Below are 10,928 nucleotides of genomic sequence, written 5' to 3' on the forward strand. Positions count from 1 at the left end.
CTAAGATGAGGGATATCTCCCATAATCACCTTGCAGTCTTTTATATCTTTTGTTTTCTGCTGAGAAACAAGAATTAGTCAATCTGTCTTCTAGTTCTTCCACTCTAGATATGTAATAAGATGTTCATCTCTTTTTGTAAAGAACGTGTTGGATACTACAAGGTCATGAACTTATGCAACTTTCAATATGCTTTCTTCTTTGTCTTTTAAGTTCCATAGACCTGGTCACCATGTGCTCTCCTATATCTATTCCTGTCTCTTCCAACATATCCATTTAAGTTGGCACCAATAACTAGTTCCTCATTTTATGGAATTTGCTGAAGAGCAATGTCTAGGTTTTCCCAGACATTTGCTTTACATTTCTCGCCACAGCCAGACTGGGGTGCATATGCACTATGTTTTGCATGCCACATTCAAAAGCTATCTGGGCCATCTGTGATGGGGTGCACAAACCCTACACTGGTGAAGCAAGGGTTAAGGAGTTGCTCTCGACACAGGGAGCCACGCCCTGCTATCCTTGCTGAGCATGCTCACAGTGAAGGCAGAGTTCAAAAGAGAGCAGCTCAGTTCTGTCTGGGCGGACAGAGCAGGAGAGCAAATGGGTGGTGCAGCCTCCTACAGAGAAGCTGCTGAAGCTCCAACCAAACCAAACCAGGCCCTGTGGTCAAGCTGCTGCAGGCTCTTCAACCATGGAGGCCGAGGACATTGAGCTGCCACAAATAGAGGGAGACCTTCCGAAGAGTGACCCAAGCGAACTCCAAGGGGGACCCCAAGACAGACCAGTGGCACCAGCAGAGGAACCGAAGCCAGAGTAGGAAGTGGCCCAGGGAGCAGGTATAGGTGTGTCCACCTCACAACCTGCAAATTTTGAATTATTGTTTCTTTGGGCCCTGGGTTGGAACCCAGTGGAGCAGGGAGGGCCCTGGCTCCTGTACCCATGGCCACTGATCCTTGCCATCGGGCAATACAACCACTGACTCTAGCCGCTAGGTAAAGTGGTCACTGACTCTCGCCATTGGGCAATACGGCTGCAGATTCTCATCACTGTGAGACACAGCCACTGACTCTAGCTGCTAGGCAAAGCAGTCATTGATGCTCACCACTGGATGACACAGTCCGGAGTATCACCATTAGGCGGTACTGCCGGCCTTGGACTCAAAACCCTCTTTGACACTATCATTAACCTGTCGCTGATTGTATTTATTGTCTCTACTCTTTCTTCATTTTACTAGCAAGAGCTATACCTACTCTGTTTCTTGAGTGGGAGGCCCCCCAGTAAATTATTTTGTGCCTTTCCTCAATCTCTTGTGCCTTCTCCCTCTTCCATTTTGTTTCCTAGATGCATGCTATCTGTACCTTCCTCCTCTTCAGTGTCTCCACCAGGTCCTATGGCCAGTTAGTGTGCCAACATTCCAGTTTACTGGTCTGATTTTGGTTTTCTGGCCTAGCTTCTTTAACTGCTTGTGTCCAAAGTCATACCATAACCTTCACCTACTTTCCACAACATTCGGGTGGGGGCACTACACAGTAAAATGCAGCTTTGTGAGGCATTCTGCTATGCTCTTTAATTAATGAATTACTGTTTGTATATTTGTTTTCTAAATCATTTCATTTTTCTGTAGAAAGAGCATAAGACTGTTGAAAGGAAAACTTTGTGTTCGAGGAAAAGCGTTCTGTGAAAGTATTTGCTTGCTTTTCTCTGGCTGGCATTCTTTCTAGTGCTTATTAAATGGGATTCTAAATTTCCTTCACTGATGTGTTTAAATCCATTTTAATGAAAAATTTTAATCCCGTATAATCACACTATAAGTGCCCGCTTTCTCTTCAAAGGGAAAACAGTGTAAAATGTTAATGCATGCCTCTGCCTGGTCGCATTAAAAGTGTTTGGGCAGCTTTAAATCCGATTAGTGTAACTGTTACAGATTACAGTGAAATCACTTATGATCACAGATAGTCACAGCTACTCAAAAGAGTCACATTCACAATCCATGCTCTGCTAACAAAGTTGTGATATTTAAATGGACGGGCACAACAATGCACTGTAGTAAAGAGTTTAATCTTTTTATTAGAATGACAAAAGGGTTAGAGGAGAAAATATTTCTTATTAAGATCACACACAAATACTCTTTTAAGCAAACTATTGCAAACCCAAAAAACTATTGCAAACTATTGCAACTATTGCAAATCCAGGTAAGAGTCCGTTTAGTGATTCACAATATGCCCCAAAAAGAGATCAGGCTACAAATTCTAATATTTCCAGAAATGTAAACATAAGGGATCATTTAAGTTATGATTATTTTATTCCTTTTGAAGATACAGAACTGTTTGCAACTATGAAATTTCCCCACAACTATGTTTTTATCAAATGCTATTGTCTTTTTTCCTGTGATTGTACTGCTCTGAGTGCTGAAGTCTTTTGTTAAAGTATGGATATAGCACTGGTAGCAGTTTGCAGGCTTCTTAACACTACTGGCCCCCAGCACAGTTTCCCTCTGATGTCCAGCGAAGGAAGTGTAAATTCTGTATCTGTGCCAAATCATTTATTAAAATCTCTGCTGTTAATTATTTTTAATAATTCTATTTACAAAGCACTTTATGTATTATACTTAGTTGTTATTAGAGGGATACTAAACAAATATTTTCTCCTTCAAACTGAACAGAGGACTATGAGAAGAAATTCAAAGAGTTAATTGTAATTTCATTCTGGCAATCTTTGCTCAGGCAAAACTGAAGGATTGGCACTAGTATCACCAGGAAATATGCAGGAAGGCAGACTTTTTATAAAAATTGATTCATGGAAGCTGTAAGGAATTAAATCAAATCGTTCATATAATCATAAGTACCATAATTAGAGGAGGATTTATAATAATTCCATGCATGTTTCTAGTATCTGAGTCTTTTTTTCTTGCAATTTTCTGTATCTGCTTTACATAAAACTTGGACTCTTACCAAAGCCTAATGAGACTACTTTATATTAAGCTTCTCTAAGGATCTAAGATTTAAAATGAAAAGAAAAAAATCCTGCTAATTTATCTTAGAGGAAAAGGTGTCATAATTTGAGTGAAAAACAGTAAGCAGAGGGATAAAGATGAGCTAAGAAAAAGCTCAAGCAATCAATATGTTCTGTACCTGCACAGTGAAATAGTCTTCAGTGTTTTGTAAGGTTCTTACAATTGTATATTTTAATTTTATATTAGGTTCAAGTGTGATTGTGTTAAGATCTGAACAGAGTGCACAGATTTAATGCTTTAATAAGCTATAATATGTTTAACCTTTTTACATGCTGTAAAAGAATATTGCCATACCACTAAACAACAGGAATCAAACTTTGTTTTAGAGAATGATAAAGCATAAAAAATATACGTCTATTACAGGTTCAAATGAATACTAGTTACAAGCTGGTGATCAGGGTGATTTGTAGAATGTAGACAGTAGAGTGATAGAACCTAGTAAACCAAATAGAAAATAAGATCATATTTGCTTTTGTAAGGCAACAAGAATTTTTACATCAGTTTTCTGCAGTACTCCAGGAGTGGAAAGAGGAGTGATTGGGAGCCATTATAAAATAACCTGTTATGGAGAATGAATTTCAAATATAGAGATTGTCCAGAACCAAAATCTAGATATGAATGTACCCAAACTTTTGGGAATTTCAGAGCCAGGCCTCCACTTCACAGCTGACCTTTATTTCCATAAAGGGCCAGAACTGAAACTCACATCCAGACACTCCTAGACTGAAGAATTCTGGATCCAAGTTTTGCATGGTTTCTTTCTAACAAGTGAGAATATGGATGAGCCTTCCTTTTTATAAAGTGTGCTTCTGACGTGTAAGGAGAGTTCAGTTTAAGCCATACTGATTTCTAAGAAGATCAGGATGTTATATTGGTTGCTGTTGTTGTTGCTCTTTGAACCTCAACAAGAGAGAGTGCCTGAAATACACCCTTCCTCCTGTACTCTGTATCCTGTGATGTATAAACACCCAATCCTCTAACTGGAAAGGAGAGGGTTAACCCTCTGTTCCTGAGCTAAGCCACTGCCTGCCCTCAGTGCAAGGATTGCCACGGAGACCAGCCATGAGAGACAAAGGGAAATGTGGCTTGGCTCAGATGGAAAGTTACCTAATCTGAAAGGGATTATAAAGAGAGAGAGCTCTGGGGAAGCTTTCAATCTAGCATGGAATCAGACCTGTGTATGGCTAAGGACTAGGGTTACCATACGTCCGGATTTTCCCGGACATGTCCGGCTTTTTGGGACTCAAATCCCCGTCCGGGGGGAAATCCCAAAAAGCTGAACATGTCCAGGAAAATCCTGGGCCAGGGGCTGGCCCGGGGCCGGCGGGTGCGCCGAGCCGGTGGTGCCGGGCGGCCGGGGGGTGCGCCGGGCGGCCGGGGAGTGTGGGGTGCGCCGGGCCACAGGGGACCGGTGGTGCCGGGGGTGCGCCGGGCCGCCGGTGCCGGGTGGCCGGGGAGTGCGCCGGGCCGCCGGGGACTGGCGGTGCCGGGGGGTGCGCCGGACCGCCGGCGGTGCCAGGCGGCCGGGGAGTGCGCTGGGGGTCGGGGAGTGCGCCGGGCCGCCGGTGCCGGGTGGCCGGGGGGTGCGCTGGGCCGCCGGGGGCCGGCGGTGCCGGGCGGCCGGGGAGTGCGCAGGGCCGCCGGGGGGTGTGCTGGGCCGCCAGGGACCGGTGGTGCCGGGGGGTGCGCCGGGCCGCCGGGGACTGGCGGTGCCGGGGGGTGCGCCGGACCGCCGGCGGTGCCGGGCGGCCGGGGAGTGCGCCGGGGGTCGGGGAGTGCGCCGGGGGTCGGGGAGTGCGCTGGGGGTCGGGGAGTGCGCCGGGCCGCTGGTGCCGGGTGGCCGGGGGGGGGCGCCGGGCCGCCGGGGGCCGGCGGTGCCGGGCGGCCGGGGAGTGCGCCGGGCCGCCGGGGGGTGTGCTGGGCCGCCAGGGACCGGTGGTGCCGGGGGGTGCGCCGGGCCGCCGGTGCCGGGTGGCCGGGGAGTGCGCCGGGCCGCCGGGGACTGGCGGTGCCGGGGGGTGCGCCGGACCGCCGGCGGTGCCGGGTGGCCGGGGAGTGCACTGGGGGTCGGGGAGTGCGCCGGGCCGCCGGGGGGTGTGCTGGGCCGCCGGGGACCGGCGGTGCCGGGGAGTGCGCCGGGCCGGCGGTGCCGGGTGGCCGGGGGTGCTGGGTGGCCGGGGAGTGCGCCGGGCTGCCGGGGACCGGCGGTGCTGGGTGGGCCAGGGGCCCGGGGCTGCTGGGCGGGCCAGGGCTGCTGGGCCGGGGGTGCTTGGCCGGGGGCCCAGGGGCCGGCAGTTCTTGGGGGGCCGGGGGTGGTCGGCCAGGGCCGGCACCCCAGGGCCGGAGCCGACCCAGGCTGGAGCCGCTGGGGGGCCAGCCTGGGCCGCGCCTCCTCCCCCACCCCCCCTTACCTGCTTCAGGCTTCCCGCGAATCAAATTTTCGCGGGAAGCAGGGGAGGGGGCGGAGACTTTGGGGAAGGGGCGGAGTTGGGGCGTGGGCGTGGGCGGGGCTGGGGGCGGGGCCGGGGCCCCGTGGAGTGTCCTCCTTTTGGAGGCACAAAATATGGTAACCCTACTAAGGACAAACCTTAGCTGCAGGAAAATTTTGTGAGCTGACTGTTTTTGTTTTTCTTTGGTTTTGAGGGGGAGGGAGGTTGATGTTTTGGTTTTGTTATATGAAGTCATTTTTGCCTGGGTTAAATTTCGTGCCAAAAGCCTGCCTGCAGGCAGCCTTTTTGTGTTAATTTAGCAGAGCTGGTTGTTTGGAACGCCAAACCTTGGCATTGGTCCTCCATCAAGCATTGCCTAGGTGACCTGTCCCATCCCAGAATCAAGTGGTATTATTCTGACTCTCTCAATCTCTTCTCTTGTGAAGCTGTTCCATGTGGGTTAAATACTTAGAGCCACTGGGCCACTGAGACAGTCATGCTGTAGTCTGGTGATTAGGGCCCACCTGGGAGTGGGAGACCCTGGGTTGTGTCCCCCTGCTTTTGTAATTACTTACACAAAGTAGAACAGCTTCAACAGGCGAGATGGAGGGAGACCCACAGCAAAATATCCCCTAGCTCATTGATTATAGCACTCTCCTTAGAGATGAGGGACCCCTGTTCAAATCCTTTCTCCACCTCTGCCTGTGGAGGAAATTAAACCTGGGTTTCCCACATCCCAAGTGAATGCTCTAACTCGTAGGCTAAAAGGTCACTACTGGCACCGGTAACCATATTTTGAAAGGGGCCCAATCCAACAGGCAGCCTCTATGCATGTCTAGCAGATCAGGCCCTATTTGTGAATAGATGGGCTGATGTCTGTCTTCTCCAGTTTGTGAATCACTCTGAGGGTTAGGCTGGAGATAGGTGCCTGGATGGCTAGAGTGAGGCAGCAGTGTGCACGCCCAGAAGGAACTTTTACCCTGAAAAGATAAGCACTGAGTGAGTTTGGGTGTTTACAGGGTTCAGCGGGAGTTTTGTGGAGCCTAAAACTGAGATTCAGGCACCTGAACCCAGAGTTAGGCTCCTAAATTTAGACTCCTAAATACTTCGGAATCCAGCCCTTAATCTCTCTGTTTGCATTCCCCAACTATAAAATGAGGATGAGGATAACCCCTTTTTCCCACTCTTTTGTCTCTCTTCAGTTTGTAGTTGTAAGTATTTTGAGGAGAGACACTCTTACTTTGTGTTTGTACTGTGCCTGGCACAATGGGTCCCCAGTCTCAGTTGGGACCTGTGAATGCTATTGTAACACAAATAAATAAAAAAAAGCAAAGCTTATCTTAGATGGCAAGTTGGAAGATGCAAACAGAAGTGTGGGAGAAAGAACCTTAACTGAGCTGTAAAATTGCTGGTTAATAGATATATCACTGTTTTGTCCACCTATTTAGGGACAGGGCAGGGACAGGGACAGTCTGTACTGTACATATATCTTCCTATCCCATTCCTGGGAAGTAGTTGTCTGAAATCATGAGTGGAGAGACCCTGACTGTAGATCTTGCTTCTTTCCTTGAGTTTGCAAATCCCAGACTTAGCAGCATTTAGGCGCTGCATATTTACTTAGCTAAGCATTGTCTTGAATGGTTTTGTGCTGATTTAGTGCAGTGAATGCGAGCTGTGTTTTTCCATTCTGCTTGTGGAGACTTTAAATATATCTGTTAATGTTTTAAATGTCGTCTGATACCCAGGTGCTACTGCAAGGGATGCCAAACTAACAGAGAAAGAAGTGAGAATATTTAAGGAAGCTAGGATGTGATGTGTTGCACACATGAATTAGTATTAAGCTGTGCAGATCCAGCACAAAAGTGCTGAATTTTAGACTTGGCTGACCAGGTGGGTGTTTTGATGTATAGTTGCTTTTTGTTTGATTTTGTTTTTTTGAGAGGCAGTGTGATCTAATGCAGTGGTTCTAAACCAGAGGTCTGGGGCCCCCTGGAGGGGCCGTGAACAGGTTTCAAGGGGACCACCAAGCAGGGCCGGCATTAGATTTCCTGGGACCCAGAGCAGAAAGCCGAAGCCCAACTGAATGGGGCTGAAGCCCGGAGCCCCGAGTCCTGCCACCTGGGGCTAGGGTTGCCAGGCGTCTAGTTTTACACCAGACTGCCCGGTCGAAAAGGGACCCTGGCGGCTCTGGTCAGCTGCACAACGGGGGCCTGGGGCTGAGGCAGGCTTCCTGTCTGCCCTGGCTCTGCGCGGCTCCCAGAAGCGGCCACCAGGTCCCTGCAGCCCCTAGGCACATGGGTGGCCAGGGAGGCTCCGCGTGCTGCCCTCACCCCAAGTACCAGCTCCGCAGCTCCCATTGGCCAGGAACCGTGACCAACGGGAGCTGTGGGTGTAGCGCCTGCGGGCACAAGGGCAACATGCAGAGCCTCCCTGGCCGCCCATGCACCTAGAGTCTACAGGAACCAGGCAGCCACTTCCTGGAAGCCATGGTACGTGCTGCCAGGACCAGGCACCCCAAATCCCCTCCCACACCCCAAGCCCCCGCGCCAGCCCGGAGTCCCCTCCCGCACCCAAACTCCCTTCTGGAACCTGCACCCTGCACTGCCCTCAACACCCCAACCCTCTGCCGCAGCCCTGAGCCCCCTCCCGCACTCCAAACCCCTCATCCCCAGCCCTACCCCAAAGCCCACACCCCCAGCCAGAGCCCTCACACCCCTGCCCCAGCCCAGTGAAAGTGAGTGAGGCACATAAATTATCCATGTCAGAAGTTTATAAATATATCCAAATCAGTACAACAGACTACAGCAGTGGTGGGCAACCTGCAGCCCGCAGGTCACACACAGCCCATCAGGGTAATCCCCTGGCAGGCTGTCAGACAGTTTGTTTACATTTGCACGGCCGCCCACAGCTCCCAGTGGCCGCGGTTCACCTGGCCAATGGGGGGCTGCGGGAAGCGGCAACCAGCACATCCCTGTGGCCTGTGCAGAGCCAGCAAAAAAAAAACTTTTGTTTGAGCTCCTAAGATAAATTTTTGCATTAATGTTGAGCTCTCTGCTGTCTTGTGTAACCCCACGCAAATTACTGAAAGCTAAAAGTTTCCTAATTAAAACATCCTGTTTTTCCTCAGTAGATGTCATGATTTTGCATAATCACCCCTGCTGTTTGCACTAGTTTCTGTTACCATTCTTGGATAAAACTGTCATTAATGAGCATGTTAAAATTGTGTGAACCATAATGTCCTCAATAGGCTTAATTCAGGTCACTATTTCAAACTACCCATCCGGCTGACATTAGCAGGGTGCTGGTCACTTGCTCTTCAATAAGCTATTTAGACTGCCCACTTCTTCATATGCTACCTTGAAGAAGAATATCTGGACAAATGCACCATGAAACCAATGATATATGTGAGATATACTGATGATATTTTCATCCTCTGGACAGATGACTTAAACTCCCTTATAGATTTCCACCACAATTTCAACAACCACAACCTGTCCATTAAACTCTCTCTCCCACACTAGCACCAACTTCCTGGACACCATGATCAGCTTCAACAGTGGTACCCTAAAGACAACTGTATATGAGAAACCCATGGGTTGCAACACCTACCTTCATAGATCCAGTAACCACCCCAAACATACCAAGAAATCTGTTGTCTACAGCCAGGCACTCAGATACCACAGAATATGCTGCAAGGAGAAAGTCCAGGATATACACATTCACACACTCAAAACCACCTTCACCAAACCAGGACACTCCACCAGAGAAGCAGATCACATCATGGAATGGGCCACCCAAATTCTCTGAGAGAGTAATACAGAAATAAACTTCCATAAGAATATAAGAATGGCCATACTGGATCAGACCAAAGGTCCATCTAGCCCAGTATCCTGTCTTCCAACAGTGGTCAATGCGAGGTTCCCCAGAGGGAATGAACAGAAAAAGATAGTCATCAAGTGATCGATTCTCTGTCGCCCATTCCCAGCTTCTGGCAAACAGAGGCTAGGTACACCATCCCTCCCCATCCTGGCTAATAGCCATTGATGGACCTATCCTCCATGAATGTATCTAGTTCTTTGAACCCTGTTATAGTCTTGGCCTTCACAACATCCTCTGGCAAAGAGTTCTACAGGTTGACTGTGCGTTGTGTGAAGAAATACTTCCTTTTGTTTGTTTTAAACCTGCTGCTGGTGACCCCTAATTCTTGTGTTCTGAAAAGGAGTAAATAACACTTCCTTATTTACTTTCTCCAGACCAGTCATGATTTTATCAACGTCAATCATATCCCCCCTTAGTCATCTCTTTTCCAAGCTGAAAAGTCAGTCTTATTAATCTCTCCCCATATGGAAGCCATTCCATACCCCGAATCATTTTTGTTGCCCTTTTCTGAACCTTTTCCAATTCCAATATATCTTTTTTAAATTGGGGCACCCACATGTGTACACAGTACTCAAGATGTGGGCATGCCATGGATTTATATAGAGGTAATATGATATTTTCTGTCTTATTATCTATCCCTTTCGTGATGATTCCCAACATTCTGTTTGCTTTTTGAACTGCCGCTGCACATTGAGTGGATGTTTTCAGAGAACTATCCACAATGACTCCAAGTTCTCTTTCTTTTCTAACAGCTAATTTAGACCCCATCATTTTATATGTATAGTTGGGATTATGTTTTCCAATATGCATTACTTCTCATTTATCAACATTGAATTTCATCTGATATTTTGTTGCCCAGTCACCCAATTTTGAGAGATCCTTTTGTAGCTCTTCGCAGTCTGCCTGGACCTTAACTACCTAGAGTAGTTTTGTATCATCTGCAAATTTTGCCACCTCACTGTTTACCCCTTTTCACAGATCATTTATGAATATGTTTAATAGGACTGGTCCCAGTACAGACCCCTGGGGGACACCATCTCTCTTCATTCTGAAAACTGACCATTTGTTCCTACCCTTTGTTTCCTATCTTTTTGCCAGTTACCAATCCATGAGAAGACCTTCCCTCTTATCCCATGACAGCTTACCGTACTTTGCTTAAAAGCCTTTGGTGAGGGACCTCGTCAAAGGCTTTCTGAAAATCTAAATACACTATAGCCACTGGATCCCCCTTGTCCACATGCGTGTTGACCCTCTCAAAGAATTCTAGTAGATTGGTGAGGCATGATATCCTTTTACAAAAACCACTCTTCCCCAACATATCATGTTCATCTATGTGTCTGACAATTTTGTTCTTTACAATAATTTCAACCAGTTTGCCTGGTACTGAAGTCAGGCTTACCGGCCTGTAACTGCCGGGATCACTTCTGGAGCCTTTTTAAAAAATTGGCTTCACATTAGCTATTCTCCAGTCATTTCTCCAGTACAGAAGCTGATTTAAATGATAGGTTACAGACTACAGTTAAAAGAAGAACAGGAGGACTTGTGGCACCTTAGAGACTAACAAATTTATTAGAGCATAAGCTTTCGTGGACTACAGCCCACTTCTTCGG

This window comes from Chrysemys picta, chromosome 4, assembly GCF_011386835.1.
Source record: "Chrysemys picta bellii isolate R12L10 chromosome 4, ASM1138683v2, whole genome shotgun sequence".
In the NCBI taxonomy this organism is placed as follows: domain Eukaryota; kingdom Metazoa; phylum Chordata; order Testudines; family Emydidae; genus Chrysemys; species Chrysemys picta.